The following is a 12,127-nucleotide window of genomic DNA, read 5'->3' on the forward strand; positions in this document are numbered from 1 at the left end:
ATAACTGCCGCCCCTTGACAAATCCCTTCTGATCCGGGTGTAAGATGTTGGGGGTGACACAAGCTAATCTATTTTCAAGAATTGAAGCAAATATTTTGTAGTCTACGTTTAAAATAGAAATTGGCCTATGTGAGACACATGCTGTAGATGGCTTTCCAGGTTTTAGAACTACAGTTATGGACGCACTGTCCCATGACATTGGAGGACACCCACCATCCAGTAAAATCTGATTAAATAATACTACTAGGAAGGAGACAAGTTCCTGCTCCAATACTTTGAAAATTTCGGCCGGTAGGCCGTCTGTACCAGACGCCTTCCCCTTCTTGGCATTATGTATGGCTTTTCTCACTTCGTTCTCCAAAATTTCACTATCTAGCATCTCGCTTTGTTCAGCCGATAGGGCTGGGAGAATGATCTTACTAAGCCAATCTTTAATAATATCTGGGTTGATGTTATTATCCTCGCAGTAGATACTCTGAAAGAAATCTCTGAAGGCAGATCTAATGTCCACATCTAGAGAGAGTGGGACGTCATTGACTTTAATTAGCTCAATGTTATTTCGGACCCGGTCCGTTTTAGCTTTCCATGCCAATAACTTCCCCACTCCTTCCCCATGCTGGAAGTGAGTGAGTTTATTGGCCTCCCGCCTTTCTTGTATCCGCTGATTTAGGATCGAGGCCAGATGGCCCTTTAAAGAAAGTAATCTTTCCCACAAAGGTAACAGGACAGCGTCAGTGGAGGTGGAATCAGCATCTATATCTTGCTGAGTCTTAACAATATTTGCCTCCACTGAGGTCACGGCCTCTCTATATTCCCTCCTCCTGTAAGACATTTTATTTGTAATAAGGCCTCTCAAAAACGCTTTGAGGGAATCCCACACTACTCCTATGCCTGCCGTCCAAACGTTTATGTTTAGAAAGTGACTAACCTCAGACTTGAGAAATAATACATCGTCTGGATGGGAGAGCAGAGAGCGATCAAAAGACCAACTCCTAGCCGGCACCGCCAGCAGTGATGTAAGTTCCATTACTACTGCAGAGTGATCGGATAGATGAAGTGGGAGGTATTTAATGTCTTTAACAAGATCAACTAGCGTATGGTTAATTAATACAAAATCGTTTCTGGACTGGTGGTGATCTTTATAGTTTCTGAAAGAGACACCCTGCTGATCACCTGCCCTTAACCTCCAAATGTCGACATAACCATACTGCTTCATTGCATTTAGCAAAAAAGACCTTGATTTTGATGGAATTCGGGGTAGACTATTGTGCGATTTGTCCAAAATCGGGTCTAACACAATATTAAAGTCGCCAGCAAAAATTACAGGCTCGGGGAAAGACAGGAGATGGGAGAAGATTGCCTCCAAGGATGACAAGTCATCTTGGTTGGGGCCATAGTACCCTACCATAGTGATTTGAGTGCCCATAATGGAAAGAGAGGCAATAACCCATCTCACGGCTGGATCGACCTTAGATTCTCACACCCTCGCCTTAAGTTGTTATTTAAAGATAAGCGATACCCCTCTACAAGTCAAAGACCGAGAGGTAGAAATTGCAAAGTCGATCCACTTGTTCTCCCTAACTAAAGCATCGATTTCAGCCTGGATCAAATGTGTCTCTTGCAAGATGATGACCTATGCCTCAGAGTCCCGAAGATACTGTAACAATTTTCTGGCCCTAGGTTTAGTACGCAGGCCGTTCACGTTCCAAGATATTATCTTTATACCTGCCATAGACATACACCCTGACCACTACTCCTGACGCCACCCAGCCTTACTTGGAGAAAAAGACCATCTTTCGTCCGACCTACCCTTATACCAAGTGACAGCATATCAAAATTTGTCTCATACACAACATAGTGCAATAGAACACAGCCTTGGCAAATGAGAAATTTTTTATGAAATTTTAACCCACCCCCCCTAACCGGTGACCCCCCCCTGACCACCGACCCCCTCCCATGGAGAACCCTTGGTGTATCTAACCGGATCAGGTCCAGTAGATGGCACCACACCTCAAGCTCCCGCAACTCCACCCGACCCCTGAGACGAGTTTTCTCCCCCAAATAACCGAATGTGTGTGAGTGTATGCATTCAAAAAAGAAAAAGAAATTTATATATATATATTTTTAATGTTATTATGGAGATTAATTAATTTAATTTCACCTATTAATTAATGGAGATTGTCAAATTTTCCATACCTACAATTAGTAATCAAAACCCTTCATTGACCTGTATGATTCGGGAACCATATCTTATTAACCCTCTGCCTTATTGCCCAGATCTAAAAGGAGCTCATCAGCAGCCTGCACTGACCTGATGTTGAACATCTTATTGTTAAACATCACCTTTATGGTGGCCGGAAACAAAAGCTGAGTAGTAGCACCCAGCTTCCTAAAAGCATCCAGCCTCCTGCCAAACTCCCACTGCTTCTCAAGCGTGGCCCTAGAAAGATCTGACCTGATCAGAAAGGTAAACCCCTTACCGGGAAGAGACTTTTGTTTTAGAGCCAAGTTTAAGATCTGCTCTTTGAGGGCATAAGTATGAAAATTGACAAGAATTTTGCGAGGCTTGGATCTTTGTGGGTTCCTCCTAAACGGTTCTCTGTGGACCCTTTGAATGTCGGTGTCCAACTCCTCTGGGGTTTGGTCCAGACATAGCGACTCCTTCAATAATTGCACCACAAATGTTTGGACATCAGACCCTTCAAACCCTTCCTGTACATTAAGTATTCGAATGTTAGATCTTCTGGCATTATTCTCCAGCACCTCCATCCTGTCTAGAAGGGCCTGATCCTCTTTCCTCAATTTAGCTATATCTTCCTTAGCCTTATCCAAATGGATAGACATTCCAGCTTCCCCATCCTTGAAGTTAACCCGATCTTATTATCTAGGGACTCGCAATAATTCCGAATCGCCATCTGAATGGCTGAGGACTCCTCAAACCCTCTTTTTATGTCACGGGACAAAGTAAAGAACATTGCCTGTAAAGAGGCTGCAGACACTGTACCCGCTACATCAAGACTAGGAGCCAGAATCTGCTGTTGATCATGAACAGGGGGCAAAACTTCTACCTCATCGCCACCCATCTCCATGCCCCCAATTCCCACTGGAACTGGGACACAGACTAACATTGTCCCCTGCCCCTTCTCCCGCCAAAATATGGCTCCCTGCCCCCTGCAGCTCTCGTACTGATGCCCCAATCGAGCCCCCAGCTAGTCCCATCTCCGTAGATGGAGTTGAAGGTGAAGGTGGAGTTGAAGCTAGAGCCTGAACGGACTGCTGCGGAGGTACTAGAATCAGGAACGATCACAGGGCCCAGATCACCTTCGGGAAAGCAGTGAGAAGCAGAGTCCCGGGCAGGAATGTCTAAAACAGGCATGTCTCTGATACTGGACTCTGATATTGTCAAAGAGGTAGACACGCCCTGGGCTTCCGATAGGCGAAGAACCTGTGGTACTACTTTAAAATATGACCGCAGGGATGGCGTTATTTTAGAGCCCACATCAAGCGCTGCATTAACATCACTTTTCAGTTTTGCCTTACCCCTAACCCCATTAGCCCTTACACACTTTGCCTTAATTTCCACTGACAAATAAGAAGAGGCTCTCTTACCTCTAGGTGGTGAGGAGCTGTTGTGGGCCAATTTTACAGTAGGGGTAGGGGCAAGCTCCCTCGAGTGTGCCTTAACAGGGACCTTACCTCTTTTACTAGCCCCTCTGCCCTTGCCTTTCTGCTGCTGCTGCTGTACCGGCTTACTTCCCTCTACGGAGTCCTCCGACGCCCCTTCCACCCAGCCTTCCGCCTTCTTACCACCCTCAAAATCTTCCGTAACCACAGAGACCTCTTCGCCCTCACTGCGTCCCGGTAAGTGGACTCAAGACACCGAGCCTGAGCCTGGGAATGAGCAGGAACAGGGACGCCACATGAAGCGCGCACCAGACAGCGTGCCCTTCTGCTACGCCGCAGCTCCAGGGCAGCCGCGGACCACAACCTCAGGACCGCTGGTACTCCCGTGGGCTCAGGAGCAGAAACGAACACCGCGCCACTGCCGCTTCCGACGGTAAGAGTACTAACCACGCCGAGGGCTCCTGTCATAGAAAGGGAGAACAGACCTACGAGGTAATCCAGAGGAAGCCCGAACAAATACTCAGTTTCCTTCTTTATTCTCTTTTTTCTCCACTAACGTTGCAACATTGCAGACACCGCAATAGGGAAAATTCATCCAGCGTTCATACGGGCTTTACAGGCATCAGGCGGAGAGGAGCGGGAGCTTGATTCCCGGAGCGCCACGGCAGCTCAGCCGACTGCCGCCATGTTCTCCCATGTGACAACCTGTCGAGGATGTAAGGAATATTGTTGTGTTTAAGTAAAATACGTTTTTTTCTTATCATAGCCAACTGGCCTTTGGTTCAAAATGTGGTTTATTTTCGTAAGAAGTGTCGAGGTGTGCCATGTGATTGAATAAAGCTTGCTTAAAAAAGGAGTCAAGGTGTGTATTTTTACTTGGGTCCACCTGGGATTTAGATTATGCCATACAGCACCATATAGTATGGTCTTACGTCTATTATGGAGATCGCTGCTCACTATTAAGAATTAACAGTTCTCATTCGCTAAACACACCTCGCTACCACACAATCTCTTTGGGATAAGACCTTTAAATGCTTTTCCACTAAATCTTGTGTTTAGAGGGATTCGAACACAAGGCCTTCAAGAGCGGTATATTAGTCTGACCACTCAACCACTGGGTATTTCTTCAAATAATGAACTTGATCAAAATACCCTTTTCATGGAATCCAAATCGATAATTGAACTACTTAATGAGTCTAAATCCAAATACTTCTGGAAATATAACATCAAAAAAATTAATGAGTTGAAACAAGGATGCAATACAATAAAAAGAGAAATGGAAAAAATACAAGAATCGATTGAAGAAGGCGAAATAACAGAAGAAATATCAAAAAAATATATTTTCTTAAAAAGCATCTATGATTTTTACATAAGAGTGAGAAGAAGCTATGAATTCAACAGATACTTGAAAATATAGCAAAGTTGTATAACGAATGATAATAGTCTGAGTGCATTTTATAATAAAAATGAAACAGAACACTTAACTCTGGATGGGGATGGGGATGAAATCTATTAACTAAAAGCCAACAGATACTATTTTATGAAAAAAAGTACTATTAAACATTTATTGAACACTGAATTGATAAAAATAATTTAAATATTTAAGTTTTATTGGTACATATGGCTATGAAATCACTAAACAAATGCTACTCAATTTTTATATTTTTCTCGCTTGAATGGTTATTTCACAATCCTTTAATTTTCCTATAAAAAATGAAAACAAAAAGAACGGTTATTAAGGTTTCGCTTGTTTTCAACTTACAAGTTACCATACGGACTTTTGATACATAACAATAAAAACCTCTGGTTGAAAACTACAAAACTATTGATTTATGAATATCCAAACAGTCAAAAAACATTTTAACAAAAACCCGCTCAAAATTCAAGATATATGGTGGTAAAATATATTGTTTCTTGTTTATGCCAATGCAGTTGATGAAGATAAGCTTCTTGCATATAAGTTTATCAGCACAACGGATGACATTTTTTTTAAACGAGTAGAACATTTTTATTGTTGAATATTTCAAGAAAATAGACATTTTTCGTTTGTTGTTGTATTATAATAACAGAATTGAAGAGCTAAAACTCAAGAATGATTATAAGATAAGACATTTTGTATTAATAGAAAGAAAAGAATCTCTTGAGAATACATGGAAAATACGATGAATCGGATAGAAATGAAGACTTATTAGATTTCACTAAAGAGATTGAAGATGAATCGTGCTTTTATAACTATAAATATAGAATAAAAGCTTACAATTTACCGCATTTAAAAGTACAGACGAAGAAAAAGGTAAAATTATATGATGCCGATACAGATCCTATAAATGATATAGGCGACGTTTTGGTATATAAAGATTATAAAAGATTGTACATTTGCACAGTTTAATAAAAGCTTTCTTTTTCTCGTAAACTTGGATGGAATAGTTTTGATATATAAAAATATAATAGTTCTTAAAAAAGAAGAGAATGTTATTGCTGGTAGTATTAAAAAGATTAATTATTAGACCTGTTTTTTATTCTTAGCCTATTTCACGAATATGGTTTTGTGACAGAACAAAAGAAAACATACTTGGAATCATTTGAAAACAAATTTTTGAAAAAAATACAAATGTACAAATTGGAAAAGGTTGTTAAAAGTTTAATGCTATCTAATTACCTTACATTTGTCGAGTCATTTTTGGATGATTTATTCTCTTTGAATACATTTGAATCTGAATCTTTCTATTTAAATTTGTTTTGTGGACTTGATGATAGCAATAGAAATTACCTTAAAAGGTTTAATGTAAAAGTTACCAGAGCGGAGAATATCTATAAAAATATTCTTTATTTTCCAGAAGTAATTGATAATTTTGTAAAGATTTCACGGATTCAAAAAAAGGAATACTATATCACCGGGTTAATTAATTACTATAAAACACAGAAATGTACTGCCAAGCTTTGAGAATTACGGATTTACTTAACAGTTTTTATCTTTACAGTGAATGTATGAATGAGAAAATTAATGTGTTTAATGATATCAAAGAACTAATTGACGTAGAAAAAAATATCACACATTTTATCAAAGACTTTTACTTAAATAAGTTTTAGCGATGACTTATTAAAAAAAGTTGATTTAATTAATTTAAAATTTGAACACACACAATTTTGGTATATACGTGTAATTACAATTGGTTTTTAATTTTACATTTTTTAAACAAAAATGGTTTTATTTATAAAAATACCTTAATAAACATAGTAGCTCAACTATTTCTGTGGTTGATATTAATAATTACAGCCATAGATTCTGGATTGTCTGTTATACAGTTATAAAACTGAATTAAGTTTGTTTTCATTTAAATTTAAACTTCAACCAAAATTCTTTAACATATGTGTCTTAAAGGCCATTCTTTATTCTAAAAAATGTATGCCTTGTTAGCTACTAAATCAATGATTATGAATGAATCGGTTTTTAATTTTCACTAGCTTTTTTTATCTGAAGCAGACTTTATTTAATCAACACTCATCAAATCTCATCATTTCCTTCCTAATCTTCACCAGTTCTAACACATATAGAGGCTTGCTTTAATTTAGCAACTGGGTTAAAATATATTTTTAGTTAACACATAAGTAGAAAATCCCATTAGAATGTTTTATGCAAATAGTTACATCATATGGTATTGATGTGTTTTAGTAAAATGAATTACGATGAAAGAATATTTGATTTAATAAAGAAGAAGAACCAACTAATTTAAATTCATTACTAATTTTTTATTGCGTATTAATATTTGTGAATCTTTTAAACTTAAACATTTGTACTAGTAGGTTAGTTTACTGCTAATATTTTGGTATATAAAACATTTTGGTATTTACTCTTTTTAATCATTGCCTCTGTTGCAATTATAAAGTGCTATGTTTCATTGAAAATTAAATCAACATATATATTTGCCATTCAATAACAGAGTAATAAAACAGATGAACAAGATAAAAAGATCTTTGTATAAAAAATAATTTGTGTTCTAAATATCTTGAAAAATAGTGTATTGCTGGTTTATTACTCATAAGAAATATATATACATCTATAAGCCATTTAGATCTGTCAATACTGTGGTACAAAGTTTTACATGTGATGTAAAAAACAATTTTTAAACAAGAAAAGGTCCTGTTTGAAATAAATTTAAAAAAATTCTCATTCAAAAAAAGAAAGTCTAAGTAATTGAACTATGGTTTAATTGCTTTTTTTTTAAATCTATGAATCCTGTCATCTATCGGTGTGTTTGGTTTATTGTAAATTTCCACGTAAATGGATTAAAAAGACAAAAGTGGCTTGTATATTAATATACTAGTTCAACTATACTAAATGTAGATAAATGTGGTGATTATGTGGGACGATTTAATTAAACAAATATTAAAAAGATCAAACTATACGTATAAAAATTGCAATAAAATAAGTATCCTTGCAATTTTTCATATCTGAATTACCACATTATTTGCCTAGAGTCGAAATAACAAATGTTCTTTAATTAACAAAAATAACTATGAAGAGCTAAAAATGTATTCCTTATAGATATAACAAGAGTTTTATTAAACGAGAACCTAAATGCCAGTATAGAAGATTTTATGGGTTTTACACATAGAAGTGTTTTTTTTATGTATTAGATAATAAATTAAATAACTACAAAAAATGTTGTTTCCAAATAAACTCCGATTTTTAATCATAGTAGTTAAGTTTTAATAAAAAACGTTACAAATAAAAAATTTTGTTCATGATATCAGCTTTGACTGACCAGAGATATCTAAAAAGAAGGAATGAGACAAATGTCACAAAGCGTTTATTTGTCAATTTCTGGTAATAGGAAGATTACAATAAAGAAGACAAGGACGTAAACAAGTACAATGTTTTTCACTGGTATAATGATTGTGTTATCTATTTGTGAGGGAGAAGAAGGATTTTAACCAGTGTGTTTTATAATTTAGGTCCCTTAACCAATGGCTGCCAAGGCTACGGTAGACGACCACTCGCCAGATTTTACTTATTGAGGTAGTCAGGAATATTAATGTGTGTTTAAGTAAAAATATGTTTTTTTTAATAATTTTGGTAAATGTTAAAAACTAAAAATTGCTAATAAAATAGTACGACTGGATTTGTGAACAAATTTGTTTTAGCTTTTTGTTTTTGTGAAAAGTTAAAATATAAATTATTTATTATTCCAAAAAGTGAATAATTATATCGGATTGAAAGAAGAAAACTTGCAAAATTAAGCTATTTAAATATTTGAAATGTCCAAAATTATAATTTTTAGGTATGAAAAAATGTATGGGATTTTATTTACAGCATAAATTGAAACTCTGAAAAATTACTAGTGGCTTATAGATTGGATTTTTACCAATAAAACGTAACACATCGTACATTTCAAGTACAAAACAATTTTTCACCATATTACTAAATATCAGTCTTTTAAATTCCTTTACATTTTTTAAATATTATACATAGTTCTAAAAAATTTTGTCAAAAACAATCAAGTTATTGCTGAAAAGGGTTGATGTGCACGTTTTAATTAAAACAAATATAAAATGAGATAAACTTTTATATAACGCAAAATATAATACAAAGTATTTCATTTATGAAAAAACATTTAATGATTCCCAAAAAATAAATATTACACACTGTACACTAAGTTAAGTTAACATTAAACACCTTGAATTGTTTAATCTAATTTTAAGAATAATTCAATCATTTATTTTCTTTAATACTCTTTGTTTTACATAGTTAAGTAAATATCAAAAAATATTTGGCCTAACAATTATTTTATAATACACAATATCTTTATTATTAAGGAACAATTCTTTTACGGACCTTTTATATAATAAGGTACTAAAATAGATATATTTATATCTATTAATTCAAACCTAGATATTTGATAAACTACATATGAAATTCTGACTTATTTCTTACAACAAAGCTTTGAATTTCATATCAGCATTTTATATTACAAATCAAAAATATTTGTTCTATAAATGTAAAAAATATTTGAAAAGTAAGTTGTATTTAAATGCATTAACAACAGAACAATGAAGATTCTCTGTTTTTCAAATGCTTATCGTATGATAAAATTTAAAAAGGAAAAACAATTTTTGGGCAATGTTTAAATAAAAAAATAAAAAAAATCATTGCAGAAAAGTCAATTAATAACCAATAATAAAAGTTTTAAATTCTAATTTCTATTTGTTCATTCCAAAAATTTGTTTTAGATAAAAAATGTGTATATCGACAAATTGATGAAAGCTAATCTGAGACAACACAAGCAAGTTTTCAAAGATTTACTGGAGTTGGTTCAAAAGTTGGTTGAGCGGCGGGAATCCAGGTATCTGGGCATTTACATCACTCAAGATCACCTTCTATTCTGCAAGTAATAACCTTGGAAGGCTTGGAGGATATTGGGACAGATGTGGGTCAATGGCATAAACTACAGTTGTCACTGCTCCGGCTAGCAGCGCTCTACAAAATTATCAACTTACCTACATTTTTTACACCCTTCAGAAAGCCCTGTTTGAGGTACCGAACAGTTTATTTAAACAAATGGCAGCCACAACGAGAATGCTCCTGTGGGATGCTGGAACGCCCTAGGATATCTGTGTCGGCATGGACTAGAAAGATTTTTGATGGGGTTATCGCCCTCCCGCATCTGTCTCTATTCCTAGGCGACACAGTTGGGGATTGTCAATGATTGGTTGTTTGCAGAGCAGAGGGAACCTTCCTTGGCATTAGATCTGAGAGAGCTGGTTCTTGGGAGCTACATTAAGAAAATATATGGTAAAGGATATGTGATGCAGCTACAATTTTCTTTCTCCGACTGCAGAGGATTTTGTAAAGTGAATTGTCTGACAAATGTGCGGTACGAAAAGTGTGAAATGAAAGGCTGTAGGATGTCATGTTTTATTCTAACACTTAGATAGCTAAGAAGTGAACTGTACAAACATTTCAAAATAAACTTCAGTAGTTATGAAAGTCCATGTTTTTTGTAATTCTTTGTGATGAAAGAAATATTTTAGTAAGATAAAAACAAATCTGAAAAATGTACTTCGTGATGTACAAATGATCAATATATTTGCTGAAACCCAATTTACACATATTATTGTTTATACACTAAATAGTTTTTATAAGAAACTGCATGTTTCTGGGAACATTTCTTCCCATTTCAGTGTAAAAATGTGCTTTCTGTAAATGACCTGCACTACCACCTCATGCTTTCATAATATATTTATTAAAAGTGAGTTTTTAAACATGAACTGAGAAACATTCCTGCCCCTGCCCTGATGGCAATACTATTAGTAAACTAAGATTCCACTCAGGGCTCATGTTTGGGATACACTCTTATTGTGCTAGGAGAAAACATCTAGTCTAGTAAATCAAAGCAAATCGGTTTTTTGTACAGCAGGAATGCTGAACTCACATATTGGAAGGTGATTATGAAGAAAAAGGCGGTTCTGCAAAATAAAATATTTAGCTAGGATGACAGTGAGAACAGTTTATGGGTCAAGTATATTATACGTAGGTCGAGTAGATTTTTCAAGTTACTAGACCTGCATATCTCATAATATTTTTATGAATTTTTAAAGCCTAAATATAAACGAGCAGTGTGCAATTTGCCGGCACCAAAAAAAGAGAAATTTCATTGTAATCATTTTTACCACATAGTTAGTGCACAATACTAGTTAACTTCCCAAATTCAACAGTTGTCCCCAAAATGGACGAATAGAAGCATTACCACCCAACTCTAATCTATACCAGTCCATAAACGTATGTGGTGACTACCATGGGGCTGCATTGCAAATGTCTTCTATTGATACACCCTGAAAGGCACCCAGGATATGGCAATACCTCTAGTAGACCTAATCCTATTCCGATTCTAGTTGACTAACAAACCCTGAAACTCCTAATCAAGAAGAATTGTCTGCTTGATCCAACTGCTCAGAGTTGAGTTAGACGGTTTGAGACCATTTCTTGCTGGACCAAATGTGACAAAGAGGCTGTCCACTTTCCTGAGAAGGTCTGTTCTTTTGTTATATATTATTATAGCCCTTTTCACATCTATAAATGTAACAGTTTTTGTCATCTACTGACTTGGATAAATAAAACCAGCAATACTATTCTAGAGTGATGGAATGGAGAACGAACCTTTGAGATAAACTTGAGGTTGGCCCTGTCTGAAAAAACTTTGAGAAGTGCTCAGATCTTAAAAACGTTCCCAGTTCCCATATTCTCCTAGCAGATGAAATGACTACAAGACAAAAAACATTAAATGTGAGAAATGTAAGCTCCACTTACTCTAGGGCAGTGGTCTTAAAACTTTTTAATGCTTCGCACCCACCAGTGAAAAAATCCAATTAATTGGGCCCGCTCAGAGTTTTTCACAATTATTCTATTTTATTGGCAATGTTTAAATATGTTTTGCCTTAATTAAACACACAACATATTTAAACATTGTAGTTACATTCTGTTACCGTTTTAAAAATGCAACCA

Source organism: Lissotriton vulgaris, unplaced genomic scaffold (genome assembly GCF_964263255.1).
Source record: "Lissotriton vulgaris unplaced genomic scaffold, aLisVul1.2 SCAFFOLD_1221, whole genome shotgun sequence".
NCBI classification, from domain to species: domain Eukaryota; kingdom Metazoa; phylum Chordata; class Amphibia; order Caudata; family Salamandridae; genus Lissotriton; species Lissotriton vulgaris.